At 40.2% G+C, this 23496-nt stretch overlaps 1 protein-coding gene across 4 annotated transcripts in view; it reads left to right on the top strand.

Moving 5' to 3' along the window:
- SNX29 (sorting nexin 29) overlaps positions 1-23496 on the top strand; it is a 459980-nt gene that overhangs the window by 132899 nt on the left and 303585 nt on the right. The gene's annotated exons all lie outside the window — the stretch shown is intronic.

Raw genomic sequence — 23496 nt, forward strand, 5'->3', positions numbered from 1 at the left:
GTACAGGGAAGACACATAGCATATACCATTCCATCATGATTGACAAAAAGATTGCTGTCCATTAGTGAAGAATATATTGATTATGAGACATCGTAGAAAATATTTTTGAAAAAAAAAGGCAGCCATGCATTAGTATGAAATATTTTGGCTAATAATAATGTAGAAAGAGGCGAGCTGTTACAGTTGTTTGAGTATTTTAGATAACTAAAATTTTTATGTTTTGCTAAGTTGGTGAGGTACACAATCCACAGAGCCCAAGATCAGGTGTCTTTTTTGTTCCATTATTATTTATACTACTGTAGTGCCCAAAGCATGGTAGGTGGTGTTTAGACTTATAGGAAGACACAGTCCTCTTAAGAGCTGACAGTTAGCTACGTCTCTGTCTAAAGTGGTCATCATTTCTACAGCTGAGTTAAGTACTGTCTGAAAATGCTTTTTGTTTTATGCTTATTTGTGACTTTGTGCTGTAGAAAATGAAAAACTAACTTGTACAACTAAAAAAGTTTAAAAGAGCGCCTTGGAGAGTGCTTCAGCTGCAAGTCCAGAGCAAAAGGACAGTGCTTAAGGCACTTAATTTTCTTTTTTGTCAGGGACTGTCTTTGTTATATTGTTACAGTGCATAGTACAATAGAGTCCAGGTTCATGATGAGAGCTCCTAAACTCTGATAATAATGAGGAAGAAATCCTTAAGTGGCATCTCCCAATCTGGGAGATGCTGCAAGGCATCCTCACTACAAGAATAGGTCTAGGTTACTTCTCCTTGACAAGACAATTTTTCTCCATTAGGAATATAAATAAAAATGTTGTCTTTCACTTTTCAAGGAGAGGAGCGTCAAGATCTCAGAGTTTTAGAATTATATTTATATATAAGGTGATGGCACACTTTTGAGGTATGTTTATATGAACTTGTGCCCATTATGTTGACAGAGGAATGGTTGTAAAGAAAGATGATTGACTAGATTGCTGATGATGATTCAGCTTGGGAGTAGAGAGTAAGTGTTTTCTATTTCAGATATTTGGGAAGTGCTCATAGTACTATGCTGGAGACCATTTAAATACCTAAATAATTGCCAAACTAGGGAATATTTTTTGGTAGACCAAAAAATGTATGATACAGTAGAACATTGATGTTTACATACACTAATCTTATGAGTGACCAGTTAAATGAACCATTTTTTCCTAAAATTGATGCCAGTGAAGAACACATTGACATCCTTTCACATTCTGATGCCTTCAATGCACTGGACATCATCTTGAAAGACAAGACAGTGATGCAGTGCATCATACTGTCATGTATGCATCATGCCTACTGTAATTTTGAGATATTCAATATTACAGATTTTTGTTCTGTTTTATGAACTCCTCAGTACCCAGTTGGTGCCTATAATAAAGACTCTGCTGTCGTTAGAATGGGGCAGGTTTCATCTCCAGCAAGCTAACATGTTTGTAAGCTTAGTTCCTCTGATGTTATCGGTGTTCAGTAAGACCCTATTTTATTTTGAATTAAGCAAATTGTGGCTAATGAGATCAGGGTGTTTTTAAACGTTGTGTTGTTTTTTGTTTCCAGTCATCCTCCTCCTAGTGGCACACAAAATTCCTCAGTCTATTTTGCCCTTGATAGAATGTGGGCGAGATTGGTGTGGGAGTCAGCATTTATCTCTTTATAACAGGGGTAGGCAACCTAGGCCACGCATGCCAAAGGCAGCACGCGAACTGATTTTCAGTGCACACACCCTGCTTGGGTCCTGGCCACCGGTCCGGGGGGCTCTGCATTTTAATTTAATTTTAAATGAAGGTTCTTAAACATTTTAAAAACCTTATTTACTTTACATACAACACTAGTTTAGTTGTGTATTATAGACTTATAGAAAGAGACCTTCTAAAAACCTTAAAATGTATTACTGGCATGTGAAACCTTAAATTAGAGTGAATAAACGAAGACGCGGCACATCACTTCTGAAAGGTTGCCGACCCCTGCTTTATCATATCCTTAAAAACGTGTGTGTGCGCCAGTACTAGATCTGACTGGCATTAAGCTCAGAAGTGTGGCTTTGATGAAAGGTTTAATAGTACGGTAAAATGGATACCTAGAAGACTACACTTTTGTTGGTAAAGTAGTTTCATCCTCCAGTAGATCTGCTGTGCTTACACCTTTAAATAACTCATAGAGGTTGATTGTGAAGCTTCTCCCATTTGTCACATGTATATCATATTGTTCTATAAAGGGACATTTGGAGAAGCTGAGATTTGTTTGTTTTTTTGAGTGTCCTATGTGGAACTGAAAATTAGATTCCTTTGCAGTGTAGTATAAGACTGGGGAAAAAATGTCTGGCTTTTTTAATTGAAACTTTTTTTTATTGGAGAACTAAAGTAGCAGGGGAAAAATTCTTGACAGGCTGTAAAAACCTTTTCAGTGCTCTTTTAAGTACTTTAAATATGGAAGTATGTTCCATTGACATACACAACTTGAATCCTTACATTTTGAGTCTTTTTTCCTGGCATCCTTTGTGAATGAAAGAATTTGATTACTCTTGTAGTGAAATTCTTTAACTCAGTATTGTGGTGTAGTGTTTTGCAGATATCAAAGTCTGACCTTACTGGAAGAGAGGTAAATGTACAGCTACTAGGGCGGTCAATTAATCACAGTTAACTCAAAACATATTAACTCGATTAAAAAAATTAATCATGATTAGTCAGTTTTAATTGTGCTGTTTAAACAGTGATAGAATACCAATTTAAATTTCTTATAAATATTTTTGGATGTTTTTCTACATTTTCAAATATATTGATTTAAATTGCAACACAAAATACAAAGTGTACTGTGCTCACTTTATATTATTTTTATTACAAATATTTGCATTGTAAAAAAGATAAAAAGAAATAGTATTTTTTCAATTCACCTCATACAAGTACGGTAGTGCCACTTACAAATGTAGAATTTCTTTTACATACCTGCACTCAAAAACAAAATAATGTAAAACTTTAGAGCCTACACATCCACTTAGTCCTATTTTCTTGTTCAGCCAGTTGCTAAGACAGACAAGTTTACGAGAGATAATGCTGCCCACTACCTATTTACAATGTCACTTGAAAGTGAGAACAGGCGTTGGCATGACACTGTTGTGCTCGGCGTTGCAAGATAGTTACATGTCAGATATGCTAATAATTCGTGTGCCCCTTCATGCTTCAACCTGTAGATTGTATCTTTTGTTTATCTTTTTTTACAGTGCAAATATTTGTAATAAAAATAATATAAAATGAGCATTCTACACATTGTGTTCTGCATTGTAATTGAAATCAATATTCTTAAAAATGTAGAAAACATCCAAAAATATTTATTATAAATTTAAATTGATATTCTGTTGTTTAACAGTGTGATTAAAACTGCAATTAATCATGATTAATTTTTTTAATCATTTGACAGCCCTAACAACTATATTCATTCTAAGCTAGGAATTACTTGAAAAAAGATCAAATGAAATGGAAGATCCTGTATTTATTAAACAGTCTACAAATAAAATCTGTTCGTGTTGTGGTTATTGATTGAAATATTATAATAACCTGTTTCAGAAGTATTTTCCCATAATTATTTCAGGAAAGTGAGTCAGAAAAAATCCTATTCTAATGTTTGTAATTCTCAGTATCCATGTGAATAATTAATAGATAGTGCTTTTATAAAGTTTGGTAAGGCTGGATGTGGGTTGTGCATTTAAGGTGTTCTGTGAATCAACCAGTAAACTATGGACAATGCTTACAGTTTTGGTAACCTCTTAGCATACATTTCTTCTTTGAGTAGTGTCCCTGTGGGTGCTCTACTTGAGGTGTGTCTGCATCCTTGCTCTTCTGATTGGAGATCTTTGGTAGCAGTGTCCGTTCAGCCTATGCATGCTCTTTCCCTCCCTTGTGTTGTGCCTCCAGGCTAATTAGCATTGTATGGGCGAGCCACCTTTAATTCGTTTTTAACTGCCCCTGGCTAGAGATGGAGCAATTAGCACTCTGATTCCAACACTATCTTTGGCTCCACAGTGTTTTCATCCATAACAGACTTGACTCTGAAGCCCCAACCTCCCATTGGGGATCCTGCTCGGGGAGTCACCTACAATGGAGCACCCAGAGGGACGCTACTTGAAGAAGAAGAAGAGGAAGTTATTCACCTTGTTCAGTAACTGTGGTCTTTGAGATGTGTGCCCTTATGTGTGCTCTACAACCCACCCTCCTCCCCTCTACTTCAGAGTTCTCGATGGAGTCTTTGCAGTAGAAACTGAGGGTGATTTGCCCATGCAATGATAATTAGCCTCGAGGCACAACATGAGGGAGGGAAAGAGTATGCACAGGCCGAATGGATGGATACTGCTACCAAAAATCTCTGACCAGAAGCGCAGGGATGTAGATGCAATCATAGGGGACACATCTCAAAGACCATCGTTACTACACAATGTGAGTAACTTCCTTTTCTCCGTTGTAATTTTTCTGGTGGTCCCACTGAGAAGTTAGGCCACATTCCCAGTGTTTGTGACCTGAATGTGCATCACTAAGGAAAATATTGTTGAGATATTAGCATTAAATTGTGATATGACTGAAATAACTTGGCTAGAAAATAGTAGGCCCTGAAGCTCATGCTTCATAGCTTCAGCTAGTCTCCTGTAGGGGGGTCAAGAAAAGATTTCCTCTCCTCTCCTGCTTCCAATGTATTTTGGGGTTTTTTGGTCTCCATCATCTTAAGCATCAGAGAGGGCCACAGCTAGAGACGGGACACTGAACAGGATGGGTCAGTGCTCTGAGGTGGCACTGAGAATTCTCTCTCTCCTGTGCTTAGCTGGCTGGTTCTTGCTCACACGCTCAGGGGCTAACTGATCACCATATGTGGGGTTGAGAAGGAATTTTCCCCAAGGTCAGATTGGCAGTTACCTTGTTTTTTGGTGGTTGTTGTTTTTTGTCTTATTCTGCAGCATGGAGTACAGGTCACTTGCCAGGATTATCTGGGTATATCTCACTTAATCAGTTCCCTACCATTGCAGGGGCCTCGGTACACCTCAGTTCCTCCTTTCCTCGAAAAGTGTTTTCGTCACAGCTAATGCTGATCACATACTACCCTCTATTCTCTGTCATCATCGGATTGAGGAATACTGTGAGGCTGAGAGCTTGGGGTACAGGGCAGGAGAATAAATCTTCTTAAAGCAAAATAATTGCTAGTAGTAGTAGAGGTAGTAAATTGCAGCTGCAGTGGTAAATGACAAAAAAAAAGTATGAAAAGTTAACTCATATAATGCAAATCATGGGGACAGAAATATGTCCTCCTTCCCAAGTGACTTGACCACAGTTCTATTTGCTAGCATCAAGAGTTGTTGCTGTAATTCAATCTCTCGCAGCTCTACACCACACAGAAGAAATCTTTGCCCTTGTAGAGGCTAAGCAGCATTCTGGAGCTGAGTTACCGCATCTATCCTTTGATCCCACATTCGGTAGTTTTTTTTCTTTAAAGGCATTCGCTGAAACCAGTATGCACCAATGACATGTTAAAACTTTGGCAAAAAAGTACTTGCACTGTTGCAACTCTTTCACCTGTTTTAAGGCACTTTTAAATATGGGCTTAAACCATATCATACCTAAAAAGTTGGTCCATGTTCTCTATTAGTGTTAATTGACACAGCTTCATTGCTGTCAGTGAATGGAAGAATGAAAACCAGTATCTTATCTGCGCGTCAAAAATGTTTTGTCCAGTCCACACTGACCAGCAAAAGCTTGTTACCCAAAACTATTTTCAAGACCCAACCTCTAAAGTTGTTTCAGGAGAGACGATGCCTACAACAGGCTCCTAGGATGGTAAAAAAAGACGTATTTTCTACAGCAATATCTCTGTGAATATATTCAGCAATATCTCCTGACTTGAAAGAAAATCTGCCCAGTTGTGAAGGTGGGGAATGTTTTATCTGATTATTTTCTGTTCTGAATATCTTGTTATGAAACACATTTTCTGAGGTCCTCTTGGCCACCTTCACCGTTTTGAAAGAATTGTGATCTGGACTCTGCAGTTCATTCAACTGTATGTTTTCTGGTTGAACTTACCTCATTTTGGGACTAAAATATTAAGATTTGTACAGATACTAATGCTTACTAGGGCTCTGTAATACAATGGTGTGATATTGAACATCTTAAACCAGAGTGAGGTTAATGATCAGTTGAACAGAAGCAACAAAACGAGTAATACCATTTTTGGTCCCATTAATGCATGAGGCTTTTCCCTCACCTCTCTCCTTAGTCCCGATCTGTTACAATGGTGGTGATGGGGAGTGGCTGTACTAGCTGCCCCACCAAGCTCTAAGGTCAGTGTAAACAACCTATTTGGAAAGTGATTTATTTGTGTAATAGAAATGTATGCATTATCAAGAAGTGCAACAATCACTTGTAATTTGAAGTGAAAGGCCCCTTTTCCATATGGAATTATTTTCCCTTTATGGAAAATATCTTAACTTGAGGGGGAGAAACCTTGTTAGGTGATGGGTATTGTAATTTTCCTATGCTTTGTTGATGGGCATGGTATAGATGGCTCAAGCTATGTAATTTGATATTTCACTTTCACTGGCTAAATCTCATTTACCAGAATTTTATAATAATTTATTTAAAGGTCTTCTGACTTCTGGTTGTGGGAATATAGTGTCACATCCACATTCCCTGGCAGTGGAAGAGCTTGACCTTCCAGTTCATGCTTCACAGAAGTGAGCGTATAAAACACCATTATCTTAAATCCTGTCAAAATTATTGCTTATCTATTTCATGACAGTCAATCTATTGTTCCTTATACAGAATAGTCAATTAGAAAGTTTTGCTTTAATATTTACACATCACCTGTTGCAGTGTGGAACCTATTAATAATTCATTGACTCTTTGGAACTGTAAATAATATAGTACATGTCATTGCAAAAAATTCCAGTTTCTTAAAGTAATTGTTGTGGTTAATTTTACACTTCAGAGCCGAATTCAAGATCTATTTGATTCCTGGATACAGACAGGTTTGGACAATTACATTACTGCCAAAACAGCTGTATTCTGACTTGAGCAAGGTCCCATGAAGCACTCCTTGTACCAGGCAAAGTGGGGAGCAGAGGAGGGAACATGTTCTGCTAAAATGCTCTGACCACATTACTTGATGTCTGTTTAGACTTCTGATTATCTTTATTCTGTGGAAAGCTGGAATGAGAACATTGTCCATTTAAAATTGCAGTTGAATCATGAAGCTATTACACAAAATTTTATATATTTTCAAGGAGTTATTCTGATATTTCAGCCTGTTTCTTAAATTTGCCTCCCATTTTGGGGCTGACACTATTTTAGAATTGATCTTTGACAGAGTTAGACTATAGTGTGAAACAGTAAATTCTAAGACCAAAATGACTGAAGTTGAAGGTATTTTTCCTCCTACATACCGTTAGTAAATGGAAATCTTCAAGAGGTGTATTGTTTAAATGTGTTCACAACCCACCCTTCTTTCCCCACTGCTGTTGAGTCTAATAACCTGAACTTGCAGGATCTAAGGGTTGGTTAGGCTCCAGCTTAGCCCCCTTTATACCTTCAAAGAGGGGAGGGGATCGAGGCCATCAAGAGCAGGTGTGACCAATTGACATTGCTGACTAAAGCATTCTACTCTCCGGGACACGCACCTCAGAAGTAAATGTAAAAAATGTAAAAAACACATCTTGAAGAATTCCAGGTTAAAGATAAGTAACTTTCCTTTCTGTGTTTTTTTAAATGAGTTTATATTCTTTTGTTTTAGAGATTATCAATCCCAAGCCCCTCTTTTGATTTTGGAGAATGAAGTTCACAGAACAAAAACAATATGAGCAGCAGTAGTTCTTGTTTCCCCCTTTCTGAAAGAACCAGCTCTAAGGATGAAAAGATAGTTTAGTCTCTGTGCCCATTATCCCTGGTGGCTCTTCTGACCCTGCCAAAGGGTACCAGTTAGTTTTGCAGTTTGGACAGTTGTCCTCAAGGGTCTGGATTGAGACCTACACTGAGATGATTTTATGTGCGAGTACATCACCGAACTGTCATTAAATAGTAGCAGCTTTTGATCATTACTGTCCTGTGTTGAGCTGTAGGATGAAAATTTCATTTCTAAAATCTGCCAGTTAACGTGAGATTGAACCATATCTTTTTTTTTTTTTTTTTTTTTTTTTTGCGGGGCAGGGAGTGTAAGTAATTCAGCATCTCTGGTGCAAGCTGTACTACTACTATTTCTGAGATAAATATTTAATCGAATAGACTTTGTATGAAAACTAAGATTTACATTTCCCTTGCGGAAGTGATTCAGCCTTCTTAGTGCTGCTCTGAAAGATTAATTACTATACCTGTATGAAGTTCAAAAACCATATTCTTCCATAAAAAGGGAATGTTGTTTGCAATTATATACAATTTTTATTTCTGACATTATTTGAATGTAATGATTCATATTAAGAATTATTCATGAAAACGATCTTTTAAGTATCTTATAATAGCAGAAATTATCCTTCGTTAGATACTGACAGTTTCTGTGATGAGTGTAATTATGAAAAAAAAATTGCAGAAATAAGCTAGCCTGTGTTAAAATTACGCAAATTAGCGAGTCATAAGAATAGAAACTGCGTAGGATGGTCAAATTTTATAGGAGAAAATGGGGGTGGGGAACAGTAGCAACATTTCTAAAAATAAATAATTTTGTGTTGTACATTTGTAAGTGTATTTCCTCAATCTATGCTAAGTTTCCCATAATTGTCATCAGTAATACTCAAAATAAATTTTAGCTACATGCATTGTTCACAATAATTTTCCCTACACACTAGGCTGTACATATACTATTCTTACAAAACAAGTGTTTTTTGTTAGCTGTCATTGATTATTTATGTAAGGATCTTTGTAGTAATACAGATCTGATTCAGGAAGGTACTTTAAGTAGGTGCATAACTTTATACATATAAATAGTCCTGGAAGTCAGTGGGACTACTCAAGCGCCTAAAGGTACGAATATGGTATAGATCATAATCCTCAGTCTACATGTGAATTTCACCTGTGGTATTTTCCTTCATTGTCACAAGACTTCACACCATCCATTCTTTCTAGAAATGGGTTTTCCATGTAATGAGCTTATTCCATGGGGTTGAGGAAGGAGAGTGATGTTGGAAACAGGTGGAAACTGGTGAACTCTAGGATAAACAAAACTCATAGTATAATCTTCAACTTCATCACTTCAGCATTGGGTTGTGGCAACCATTTTCTGGAGATCTTCCAAAGGCTACAGTGCCAATTATGTGATAGGGGGTCAGGAGTCCCAGAACTCACAAATACAAGAATGGCTGTGGAATGTGCTTGGTGTCGATATATTAAAATGTTTTTCCAACAGTGGAGTTGTAGTGTGTATATACTGCACTGGTGCAAAGGCTGGTGATATGACCAAACCTGGAGATCTAAACTTGTCTAATGTAAAGAGGCCAGTGAGTCTGCAGAAAGACTGGAACAATAGCTCCAAGGAGCAGGAGCTCAGTGGTGCAGTAACTCTGAAGCCTAATGATTTAAATGTCAATATTAAGTATTTTATGGCTGCTCATTTTAATAGAAACACCGAGGTATTCTAGAATTGTCAGTGGACTTTGGAATAGTAAGTGGAATTTAGTGAGAATATCACTTTTTTTTTTTTTTGACAGTCTTTTCCCTGGAGTCACAGTATTGTGGCAAGATCTTCATTGCTAATTCTTATATATGTGTTCTGTGTATAAATTAGAGGTCATTCTCCAGTGTTGTCAAGTCAGCTTCTTTTAAAAGGACTAAAATTCACTTAAAATAAAACAGAGATGTAGAAATGGGTTCTGCAGGTTTCTGGGAAGGTAAAAGTATATCTCAAGTAATTTTTTTGTATTCAGTTTCCTTAGGCTAAGAATAAAGCAAAGAATAAACATGCTTTTTCAGAAAAATATGATTATAATATGGATTATTAAAACCCATTTGTATTGCATACTAAGCATTCTAGTAATAGTATATAGTTAAATTAAACAGTTTATAGTTTCTGTGTCTAGAATTATAAGGTTATAATGTGTTTCTGGATGAGATTTGGGAAGGTGAGCTGTCAGGTTGCTATTTATTATTCCAGAACCATAGAAAAAAGAGTTGAGTAGCAAACAGACTTGGTTAATTCCTGTGTCTCTTTAGGTTAAATAGTAGTTATTCTCGCAGCGTGAGTATATAATTGATTTGTTTATTTGTAACCTTAATTCTTTAATTTGAATAAAAATAGAATTTGCAGTCTGGGTCAGGCAAGCTAAGCTTTAATACATTTTTAGAATTTTTGCTTCTATGAGAATGTATACTACTGTCCCCCCTTCAGCTTCTCTGGCCTCCACACAGACCCTCAGACTGGTGGGACAGTGGTCATGTGGATTGGGTTTGCTGAAGATTTCCTTGAATGAATGTCAGGGGCTCCTTATGCTGATTAATTAATCATAGCCTTGTGTCTAACAGTTCCAAAGATTGCTCCTGTAATGAATACTCATATTTTCAGTGAGTGGGGGAACTGTCTCAGTCTCCCATTCTGGGTCTGTCCACACTATGAGCTCGGGGTGTGATTCTTAGCTTGTGTACACATATTCATGCTAGCTCTCATCTGAGGTCGCACACTAAAAATAGTAGTACTGCAGGAGCACGGGCAGTGGTGGCACAGCCCTGAGTATGTACCCACAGGGTTTAGGGCGAGTTTGTCCTTAGGGGAACTAGCCTGTTCCATTGCTTTGTGTGCTACCATGGCTACACTGCTATTTTTAATGTGCTAGTTTAGATGAGAGCTAACGTGAGTGTATGTACATGAGCGAGGAATCATACCCCAGCTCCAGGTGTAAAATGTAGCCTTAGGATGAGCTGAGGGGGGAGAAAAAGGTCATTGAGGTTCTCCCCCCTCAGCTCATGTATTGAGCCGTTTAGGGCAGTGCAGTAGGTGGTAGGGGGTTTATGTCTCCTGGAATTGTGGGATTCAGATGTGAGGCTGCCATAAAGTCTCTCTGTACCAGCCAATCTGGATTGTATCTCACTGATGGCTCTAACCATCTCAAGGGAAGGAGCATAGCTTGGTGGAAGCCACACATTTAGGGCTGGCTGTATAGCTGTTTTCACATTGGGATGTGCCAGATGGTACAAAGTAGCTCACAGTTAGACTGAGAGACTACAGCCACCTTTTGCCACAAAGCTTGTATTCATTTGCCTCTGTCATTGGTTTATATTGTTGATGTTCATTTATTTAAAGAAGTTGCTGTGGCCTTTGTGCCATAATATCACTACCTTGAGAGCTGCCTTTTTTTGAATCTCCTTGGCAATATGCAGTGTTTACTGAGTTCTTTACTCCCAAATTGATTTTATATTCCCACTCATTTTATAATAATCTTTATAATGTACCTGGGAGTGACACAAGGTTTAGTTTTAGTTACTTTTGTAGTAGAAAGAAGTTGGAAAAACTTCTGTCTTTGGGGACATGCATAGATACATACTCGTATATTTGCAGCTGGTAGGTAAAAGAAACACATAGGACACAATATATGTGCCTTGCTCCTCCAAGACTTACGGAATTCACACCTTGTAAGACACTCATCAAGACATGGACTAGGGCAGGGATGGCCAACCTGAGCCTGAGAAGGAGCCAGAATTTAACAATGTATGTTGCCAAAGAGCCACAATAATATGCCAGCAGCCCCCCATCAGCTCCCCCATCCCACTCCCAGCACCTCACAATCAGCTGTTTCTTGGCATGCAGGAGGCTTGGGAGGGGGCGGGGGAGGAGTGAGGGCATGGCTGGCTCAGCGAAGGGCGCAGGAAGGGATGGAGTGGGGGCATGGCCTGTGGCAGAGCCAAGGGTTGAGCAGTGAGTACCCCCCGGCACATTGGAAAGTTGGCGCCTATAGCTCCAGCCCTGGAGTCGGTGCCTATACAAGGAGCCGCATATTAACTTCTGAAGAGATACATGTGGCTCCGGAGTATGGTTCTGATTAGGGCTGTCGATTAATTGCAGTTAACTCACGTGATTAACTCAAAAAAATTAATCACAGTTAAAAGAATGAATTGGCACAATCACACAGTTAAACAATAGAATACCAATTGAAATGTCTGAAATATTTTTGCATGTTTTTCTACATTTTCAAATATATTGATTTCTATTATAACACAGAATACAAAGTGTACAATGATCATTTTGGATTGCAAATATATGCACTGTAAAATGATAAACAAAAGAAATAGTTTCAGAGTGGTAGCTGTGTTAGTCTGTATCAGCAAAAACAACAAGGAGTCCTTGTGGCACCTTAGAGACCAACAAATTTAGTGCATCTGATGAAGTGGGTTCTAGCCCACAAATTTGTTGAATTTGTTAGTCTCAAAAGAAATAGTATTTTTCAATTCGCCTCATACAAGTACTGTGTTGCAGTCTCTTTATCATAGAAGTGCAATTTACAAATGTAGATTTTTTTTTTGTTACATAACTGCACTCAAAAACAAAACAGTGTAAAACTTTAGAGCCTACAAGTTCACTCAGTCTTATTTATTGTTCAGCCAATTGCTAAGACAATCAAGTTTGTTTACATTTACAAGAGATAGTGCGGCATTCTTCTTATTTACAATGTCACCTGAAAGTGAGAACAGGCACTTTTGTAATCAGCATTGCAAGGTATTTATGTGCCAGATATGCTAACCATTCGTATGCCCCATCATGCTTCAGCCACCATTCCAGAGGACATGCTTCCAGGCTGATGATGCTAGTTAAAAAACAATGTGTTAATTAAATTTGTGACTGAACTCCTGGGTGGCAGGAGGGAAAAATTGGCTGAGTGATTGGCTGAAGTAGAATTGAGTGGACTTGTAGGTTCTAAAGTTTTACATTGTTTTATTTTTGAATGCGGTTATTTTTTGTACGTAAACTTACAAATTTAGAATTAACTTTCATGATAAAGAGATTCCACTACAGTACTTGTATTAGGTGAATTGAAAAATACTATTCTTTTGTTTTTTTACAGTGAAAATATTTGTAATCAAAAATAAATATAAAGTGAGCACCGTACACTTTGTATTCTGTGTTGTAATTGAAATCATTATATTTGAAAAAGTAGAAAACATCCAGAAATATTTAAATGGTATTCAATTATTGTTTAACAGCATGATTAATTGCGATTAATTTTTTTAATTGTTTGACAGCCCTCGGTCTGATGTTTCAGTGCATATGCCCATGACCTGGTTACCTGATATCTCATGAATATTACTGCCATTGGCAGGGTTCAGCATTTAATAGTATTTGTCCACACTGAAAGCACGTAGGACCTGAATTTGACTCTATTTTTCTTTTTCTGTTTTTTTACTTGAAATAATACAGTTCTTATTGGCTATCCTGACTCACTGATTCTTTGTCTAACATCCTTTTGACTATTATAAATCTTCAGTGTAGATTTATGCATAGGCTTCTTAATTGATCTATTTCTTTGAATCTGGTTCTAGGCAGAGAACAATCAAAAGGTCACCATACTAGTTGTTTCTTTAATTTAAATTAAAATGTGAATATTTGAGAAATGAAGCATTTTGTTTTAATCTTGAATGATTTCACCTCTGGGCACTGTCAGGAACCTTGGGTTAGCCAGCTCAACCTGGCTGGGCTGCAGCAGAATCACCTGATTGGCTGGGCCACCCTGTTGGCTGCAAGGAGTCCATGGGTCTGCATTTGAGCTCAGCAGCAGTAACACTGAACACTTATGTCTGAGCTTTGATTGCTGATCTGCTGGCCTTGTTCCAGCCCTGCTTCTGTCTGCTTCAGTCCACTCCAGCCCTACTCCCCTGCTTGATTCCTGACTCCAACTCTGACCCTTGGTTCTGATTTGTAATTCCTGACTACTTGTTGCTGACTCCAGCTCTGATTGCCACTGCTCCAACCACTAGGCATGACTGCTCATTCCCCTGTCTGTGATAAACTGAGGACAATGAAGGATTTTTAAGAATTTTAAATAACCTGTTGAATGTTAACAGAAAATATATCTGTGGTTCTTTAGTTCAATTATTCCATTGTTCAGTTAAATACATTTTACATGTAGTTTGAGTAACTGTAATCTTGATCAGGATGCTAATGGAAACTACATGTAACTAAATAAAAGATACCAAGATCCTGGGAAGCTTATCTTTAGTGTTCTGCTTGCTTGGTACTGTACTTCAGTTCTTTAGGAGGTAGATTAATAACTGACATTGATTAGACTGTATTAGTGTTCATACATGTTTATATGTTCAGAGAAGTGAAATGATTTTATACACACACACACACACACACACACACACACTAATGGTGTGAATGTGCCCCAAATCAGAGACTTTCAGCCAGCAGTGTCAATTGTGTCTGTGCACGCATCCTGAGTGCCCTTGTGCCCAGCACCAAAGGCATAAAAGGGTGGAGTGGGCCAGCCACCATTCAGTTCTTGTCACCATTTGTGGCTTTGAGACAGATCTTCTTGCTGTCCATTCTAAATGTACTTGTGGTTCTCTCTTTCATTCTTTGTACATATTTCCTAATCCCCAGATATAGTTAGTTTTATCAGTTGACACCATAGTAATAGTTTTTCCACATTAGATTTCCATTTTACCAGGAGAATCATTATTTTTCTTCCTGATACCAGGATGGCTAGTTCTGACTCAAATGTCCAGGGAGACCCATCCCCAGATACTTTTAATGGAGAGAACAATGAGACTGGCTTTGGACCGTGTGTCATATCACTCTTTCTCCCCCCCACCCACCCACTCAAACAACCTGACTGTCTGAGTGATCCTTTCAACATGGAGTCTACAACATCTCAGCACAGTCAGCTATGTCTTCAGGTCTGGTATTGGGAAGCTTGAACCCATTTTGGTACCTAAGTTTCAGCACAAAAATGGCACATTAAAAAAGCTGACACTTGAGGTACTGTCTCAGTCTCCCTTCTCATTTCAGAGCTTGGTACCATCAACTTTTCAGGATGCTTCCTTGGCACTGTCAATGTCTTGTCTGATACTGGATACTTTGATACCATTGACTCCACCAGTCTCTACCTTGGCTCTACTGCTGGCCCTGCTGCACTGTACAATACTGATAGCATATACAGTACTGGGGGATCTACAGATCTTGCAGAGCCTTAATCCCTATTACTTTCTACTGGTTTAATGCCTGCAGTATTGGGTCCACCTCTACCTGTGGTACCTAGCACTTCTACTTTAATGCACACCATTTCTCAGCCTTCAAGACTTGTTTCTTCAATAGTCTTACAGTGCTTCTTTTCATCACTGTCCTCAACAGCATCTGATGACAGTGTAGGATACTCCCCAATGTACTTTCTAAGTATGTATCCTCCTGCTTCTCTTGCCTCGTTCAAGAAAACCAGAGACTCCTCCCTGACAGATACTGTGGACATGATTGTTCTAGGGTTGGGCCATGGTTACTTATCATATGGCCATGAGATTCTTATCTGGTTGTGTAACCTTACTGGGGGGTCTGTGGGTTTCGTGTGAACAGGAGATTTTTCATGAGATACTTCAGACTCATAAAACATCTCATTGTACTGTATTAGCAACTCAGGCAGCTCTTGAGCAAAACCTTACTCAGACTTCTCCTCAACCTGACGATTTAGCCAAGGAGATCCCATCTCATTGTGCTGACTTGTTGGGCCCCAGTGTTATCCATATTATCGCCAGGTGAGACTGTGGTTCCTCCTTCTACATCACAGCTAGATGACTTTCTGGCCCAGACAGTTCTGGTTCCACAGCCTACTGAACATGTCATCCTGTCTACTAATTTGCCATCTTGAACTTCCCTGACCTGAGCCACATATTTAATGTTATAGCAGTGTCGGATGATGACCCAGCACATGTTCGTTTTAAGAACACTTTCACTTCAGATTTTGCAAAATGCAAAAGAGGTACCAGTGTGAGATTTCTAAAGATAGCTACAGCACTCGACCCAAGGTTTAAGAATCTGAAGTGCCTTCCAAAATCTGAGAGGGACAAGATCTAGCGCATGCTTTCAGAAGTCTTAAAAGAGCAACACTCAGATGCAGAAACTACAGAACCCAAACCACCAAAAAAGAAAATCAACCTTCTGCTGGTGGCATCTGACTGACTCAGATGATGAAAATGAACATGCATCAGTCCGCACTGCTTTGGATGGTTATTGAGCAGAACCCGTTATCAGCATGGACACATGTCCTCTGGAATGGTGGTTGAAGCATGAAGAGACATATGAATCTTTAGTACATCTGGCACATAAATATCTTGTGACTCTGGCTACAACAGTGCCATGCAAACGCTTGTTTTTATTTTCAGGTGACATTGTAAACAAGAAGCAGGCAGCATTATCTCCTGCAAATGTAAAGAAGCTTGTTTGTCTAAGCGATTGGCTGAACAAGAAGTAGGACTGAGTGGACTTGTAGGCTCTAAAGTTTTACATGGTTTTATTTTTGAATGCAGTTATTTTTTGTACATAATTCTACATTTGTAAGTTCAACTTTCATGATAAAGAGATTGCACTACAGTACTTGTATGAGGTGAATTGAAAAAAACTTTTTGTTTTTTACAGTGAAAATATTTGTAATCAAAAATAAATATAAAATGAGCACTGTACACTTTGTATTCTGTGTTGTAAGTGAATTCAATATATTTGAAAACGTAGAAAATATCAAAAACTATTTAAATGGTATCCTATTATTTACAGTGTGATTAATCGTGATTAATTTTTTTAATCGCGCAATTCATTGGGTTTAATTTTGGTAATTGCTTGACAGCCGTACTTAGAACGGATTCTAAGTTTTTCCCTAACATTGTCATGGACCTTTATCTAAACCAGCAGATTCACCTGTTTATACCTTTTCCTGAGCTACACATTGGTAAGGAAAAGGCTAAGGAGAAAGGATGAAAAGGAAACCTATCTCATCTCTGCCTGTCTAGATGGATATCTGACTGTGTGAGAGCTGTGATGAAGTGACCAGAGGAGATCCCCCTGCTACTTCTCTCAAAGCTCACTCCACCAAAACGCTGCAAACGCTGCCTGAATCTTTGAAAAAGTGTTTCTATTATGAACATATACAAAGCAAGCACCTGGGGATCTATTCACACCTTTATGAAACACTCTGCTATCATTGAAGCTTCTAGCCAGATGCTATGTTTGGAAAGTCTGTACGTCAGTCTCTGTTCTCCGAAGACTTCAATCTCTCAACTCTATTACATTTGGTCCATTGCTTGGGGGGGCGGGGAGGGGTCACTGTAAGTGGAATATGTATATGGACAATCACTTGAAAGAAGTTACTTACATGTAAAGTAACTGTACTATTCCACTACCTGCTCTCATCTCCTCTACCTCAGACTCCTATGTCACCTGGATTCTGTTGTGCAGAGTAAACTGAGTGGCATTGGGTCTGTTCCATCCTTTTATGTCAGGTATGAATACACTTAGGGCACATGCGCTGCTACTATAGACACTGCTAGACAAAAGGCTTTGATCTTGGGTGCGTGTGCGCCATCAGTGGAATATGTATGTGGAAAACACATCTTGAAGAACTATACAGGTAAGTAGCTTCGCTTTTCAAATATAGAGAGGAACGTGGAAAACTGTAATGTAAAAAGCCAGAATTGCTAATTTGAAAAGACTATCCCTATACTATAAGATAAATATTTAAGAAAAGTAATAGAAATTTTCAAGCGTTTGTGTGGCTTAAAAAAAAAAATTGTGAATGGAAACAGTGTTGTAAGAAAACTACTTAATCTTTACACCTTGATTCCAGTCAGCTACAAGCCTTCATTCTTTAGAAAATTGCTATTGATTTTTCATTCCACTTTTAAGAAGAACGATCCTTTAATGTGATCCTTGCTTTCCAGCGTTAGGAATGCATAAAGATGATCACTCGTATGATTTTGTAAGTGTACCATAAGGCTAACAAATGTGTGCTAGCTAGGCCACTTTAACTGTAGGAAAACTTTTGGAGAGCCTAAGAAGATCTTTTCTTTTCTTCAGTCCCATAAAATACAGTTGTTATAACTTAAAATGACTGAAACAAAGATTTTCAAGGTGATGTTGCTCTTACCTCACCGACATGCACCAAAGGATGGCAGCACGTTTTTGTAAGGTTTCATAATGTAGAGACCCTTACAAATGTGTAGGGAAAATGGGATGAAAAAAAGAATGAACTACTAACTTCCCTGCTTTTGTTACCTTAAATTAGAGATCTAATATTTTCTTTAACAATCCTTTTTATGTTTAAATTATTCACTCATAAATTTAGGTTAATGAGGCTACTATCTTGTCTTTTAACTAGCCTAGATACAGACAGCTGGAGCAATAGAGTTCTGCGTTTTAAAATTGGAAATCTTCCAGCTATCGTTTTCCTGACGTTCTGGTGAAAGCTGCATTCACCAGGGATAGAAAAACTGTTGCATACAAATGATTTCATTTGCTGCCCCATTCTATCGTAATGATTAATCGTTTAGTGGTGATTAATCTTCTTTTTGTTCTAAGAGTATCCAAAGAAAAGTCTTAGTAAACATACTGTAGACCTTGGAACACTGTGTATTTAGAGTTACTGTGAATCCACAGTGCAAGGTTCAGAATAAATTGAATTGCTGCTGACTGGGGTTTTATGTTGTAACTAGAAAAGAATGTGCAGATGACACTGTTGCTGGAAAATGAGTCAAGTCAAGTATTGTCAAAGAGTCAAGTCTGTGTCTTTAAAATGGTTTCTTAAAATTATAATTGAAATTGAAACGCTAAGACTGTATTATACTGAGGTGAATTAAAAAAAATCATAGTGTTAAATCCTATAGAAGGGATTATAAAAGACACTGTCCAAGACTGTCAGATTATGTCTGCAGTGTAAACCCAAGATTAGTGGGAATCGAATCAGTGGACCCTAGGTTAAGAATTTTCTAGCCTGAACTTGAACCCAGGTCTAGTGTCCACACCGCAGCACACAGACCCAAGTCAAACCAACCATATCCTTGACTCCTGAGGACCCTCCTGGAATGAGCCTGCTTTAGCTCTTTGACCATGGTGCAAAGTGGGAAAACTTCACTCTCCACCCTGCTCATTACAGGAAGTTTGAACAGCTTGCCAATACATCCTGCTGAGCAGTCCCAGCATCTGGAACCAGCAACATAGAGGAGCTGCAGTTTCAAGAACTTCTTTTGCTTGGCTCTTGCACCTCTTTCAGGACACAGCTTCCATGAAACGCTAGTGGGCAGTTTGGCAGTATTTTCTGACCTGTCAAAGGCATATGACAGAGCTAATGATTGACGAGGACATGGCAGACTTGAACTTGACTAATGCTGCTCATGGCGCTCAGTATAGCCATTGATGCCTCCTGTGTAGACTAGCACTTCCGGAGAAGGGCCACAATCACAGACTGTTGGGACCACATCACCATGCAGACCTGGATGACCAGCAGGGGGTCCAAAATTTTTTGTATGACGAAAGCTACATTTTTGGAGCTTTGTGAGCAACTTGCCCTCACTCCCTTCCCCGCCCAGCAAAGACACATCCTCATGAGAGCGGCCTTGACAGTCCAGAAGCAGGTTGCTATAACCATCTGGAAGCTGGCCTCCCCAGACGGCCACAGGTCTGTTGCCAATCAATTTGGTATTGGAAAATCGACTGTGGGTAAAGCGGTGGTGTGAGGTTTCTGAGGCATTCAGGTGTGTGGTTTTTCCCAAGGTGGTGGGCATAAAAAATATTCCTGAAGTAGTTGCTGGCTATGAGAAAATAGGGTTTCCAAACTGTGCCAGGGCCATTGATGGGACCCATGTGCTGATAGTTTGCCCTCTTCAAGGAGCACCTGAGCATACAAACCATGAAGAGTAATACTCCATTCTAATGCAGCAGAAGTGCTTTTTGGTGATTGGGAGTCTACGTTCATGGACGGGCTGGGACTCTATTCCCACCAAATGACATTGTCATAAAGAGAATTATTGCCCTAGCATTATTCTGGTGAGCCCCGCATGTAGCTTCATTTTGCATTGGCTTATGAAACCTTACCCTGTTATCAGAGGCCCTGGCAAATGAAGGTTTAATTACCCTCTCAGCAGGGGTAGAATGGTTGTTGAATGTGGTTTTGACAGATTGAGATCCTGTTGGAGATGTCGACAGACCCATTTGAATTCCAGTGTCATCAATGCTGTCTGCATTACTGTGGCTTGCTGTGCTTGTTACAGTCTTTGTGAAGCCAGAGGTAAGACATTTCCCCCTGAATGGACCGATGCCCTGGTCTACACTAGGACTTTAGGTTGAAATTAGCAGCGTTAAATCGATGTAAACCTGCACCCGTCCACACGATGAAGCCCTTTTTTTCGACTTAAAGGGCTCTTAAAATCGATTTCCTTACTCCACCCCTGACAAGTGGATTAGCGCTTAAATCGGCCTTGCTGGGTCGAATTTGGGGTACTGTGGACACAATTCAACGGTATTGGCCTCCAGGTGCTATCCCAGAGTGCTCCATTGTGACCGCTCTGGACAGCACTCTCAACTCAGATGCACTGGCCAGGTAGACAGGAAAAGAACTGCGAACATTTGAATCTCATTTCCGGAGACTGCGGGAGCTGTGGGATAGCTACCCACAGTGCAACACTCCGGAAGTCGACGCTTGCCTCAGTACTGTGGAAGCACTCCGCCGAGTTAAGGCACTTAATGCACTTAGAGCATTTTCTGTGGGGACACACACACTCGAATATATAAAAACGATTTCTGAAAAAACGACTTCTATAAATTCGACCTAATTTCGTAGTGTGGACATACCCTGTGACAACAAGGGGCTGCTGGTACACTCAGTCAGAAAGTGCGCAAACCACAGCTGGAGTTGGATATACCCAGGCAACAGAAATCAGGGGTGCTTTGTGCTCCCACATTATGGAATTGCGTGGACCAATGGAAGAGGGAGAATAGTACCTTTATGAACAACCTGCTTGTGTGTGGGACGGGGGTTAATTGTCATACAGTGTACTTATGAATGACCTGACCACTTATCAGATGTGAGGGAGGGGAGGGGTGATTCACAGTATGGATGTAAAGAAGTGATTGATGTAAGAACTGATGTGGCTAACTGTACCAAGAAAACAAATTCCCAGTTATCCCTGATAATGTGTTTACCTTTATTATTTGAGATACACGTTGCATGATGTGATGCAGTTATAGCAATACTTATTTGATAAAATAAAAAGCTTGTTCTTTATTAATATGTTTTCAGTTTCTTTAAAAGGATAGTATCCATGTTTGAACAGAAAAACATTTTCAGAAGTCTAAGAAAATGATAATACAGGTCCTTAATTTGAATAAATCTCTGTTTGTAGGACTGATTCATTCACTGTTTCATTTGGGAGTGCATGATGTTTCAAATTCTGAACAACATATTAGTGCTTCTAGAGCTGAGAATACTTCAGTTTCACCTTTCCAAAGAAATTATTCTATAGGAAAATTGTACTCTGGGTACATTGAAATAGGATTAGCTTATTTTTTAAGTGCTTGAATACAACCTTACATCTTGTAAAGTGAAAGTTAATTTAAGACTTCTTGCCTTTCATGAAAAAGAAAATAAAACTGGGGGGAAGAGGATGGGTAAAATGAATTGTGTTAATTCTTGCTAATACTGATCAGTTACTGCTGAGAGAATGAAAATATTTTCTCCCAACTCTGTCTCTGAAGGTTTTGTGAACAAAACAGAAACTTATCAAAATATCACTTAATAAAACTGAATTGAGACTTAAACCTCTTCAAAATATTGAGTAAAGGAATTACAGTTGAAAAAACAACATTAAGGACCTCTTGTCTACACTGCAGAGTTTTATCGCTAAATGGCAGCTTTTGGCAACAAAACAGTGGAGGTGTACACTCTGCAATGTCACTTTTGGCAACAAAATTTCAGTTTTGGCAACAAAATAAAACCACCTTGATAAGAGGCATAGAGCTTTTTTGTGGCAAACTTAAAGTGACGACGCATCAGTGTAGATCAGGGGTCTCAAACACGCGGCCCACGGGGTTATTTTCTGCAGCCTGCTAGCTCCCCGCAGCCCCCCTGCTCCCCCCCAGCATTTACTTAGAGCGGCTCCAGCCTGGCCTGGCGCGCACCGGGAGCAGGGCAGGCTCCCTGCCTGCCTACCCTGCCCCCTCACCGCTCCGGTAAGCGGCTGGGACCAGGTGGGGCAGAGGGGTCTGTGTGTTGCCCTGGCTGCACCTCCAGGTACCTCCCCCGAAGCTCCCATTGGCCGCGGTTCCCCATTCCCAGCCAATGGGAACTGCGGGGGTGCGGTGCCTGGAGGCGCTGCTAGGGCAACATACAGACCCCTGTGGGGTCCCCCCTCCAGATTCTGGCTGTAACCTGTTTGAGCCGGGCCAGAGTCCATCCCCCGTACCCCTCCTGCGCCTCATCTCCCTGCCGCACCCCGCACGCCTCCTGCACCCCAACCCCCTGCCCTCAGACCCTTGTTGCACCCCGCACCCTGACCCCCTGCCCTGAGCCCCCTGCCGCACCCTGCACCCCTTGGGGGCAGGGAGGGGGCGGAGTTAGGGGTGGGGATTTCAGGGAAAGGGTTGGAATGGGGGTAGGGAAGGGGTGGGAAGAGGTGGGGCAGGGGCGGGGGGGGTGTCAGTGGTGCGGTCCTCGGGCCAATGTACTAGTCCTCATGTGGCCCTCGTGGTCGTTTGAGTTGGAGACCCCTGGTGTAGATGCTGCCTTTCATTATATCGTCATAACTGGCCTCCCTCAGTATCCCACAATGCCCGTCATGACTGCTTTGCTCACTGTTTGGAACTCGTCTGCCCTGCATTCCTTCACACAGTCATGTGCCCTTCCCCTTTCAAACCTCCATAAAGTTCTGACAGCTAAGCATGACGCTCAGCTCTGGAAGCAAAGAGGAAATCATTAACGTGGAATGCTGCTCTCTCCCGCACTTCTAACACAGAGGCAGGCAGGCAGGTAGGTTTGTGTGTGTGTGTGTGAGAGAGACTGCTGTACTGTACAGAGCCAGAGAGGGAGGCGGGGCTGATGTTGGGGGGGGTGTCCCCTTCCCCCGCCTCAGGACAGGTTACTACTTGCGGCTGTCTGAACTTAGAGACAGCATGCCGACACGCTTCCACTCTCCCAACACATACGCTCCGTCTCCCCCCACACGCTCCCTGTCACACACTCTCCCCCCACTTCCCCGCTTCAGTTGAAAAGTGGCTGGCAATTCAGTAGGATGCCAATGGAAAGATGGGATTGAGAACCGTGTATGATGTGATGCTGTACGTGCCCCACGAGGCATTGCAAGCTCTTCCCAAAGCACCCCACTAGGGTTGCCAATTGCACAGTGGGATAGCTACTCACAGTGCACTGCTCTCTGTGTTGATGCAAGATCTGCTCGTGTGGATGCACTCTGCTGACACAAGAAGCATTGTGTGACATGCAACAGTGGTTTAATTAAAGTGCTTTAATTAAAGCGGCATAACTTTTGGTGACAAAACTCTGCAGTGTAGACCAG

Source organism: Eretmochelys imbricata, chromosome 10, assembly GCF_965152235.1.
Source record: "Eretmochelys imbricata isolate rEreImb1 chromosome 10, rEreImb1.hap1, whole genome shotgun sequence".
Classification (NCBI taxonomy): Eukaryota; Metazoa; Chordata; order Testudines; family Cheloniidae; genus Eretmochelys; species Eretmochelys imbricata.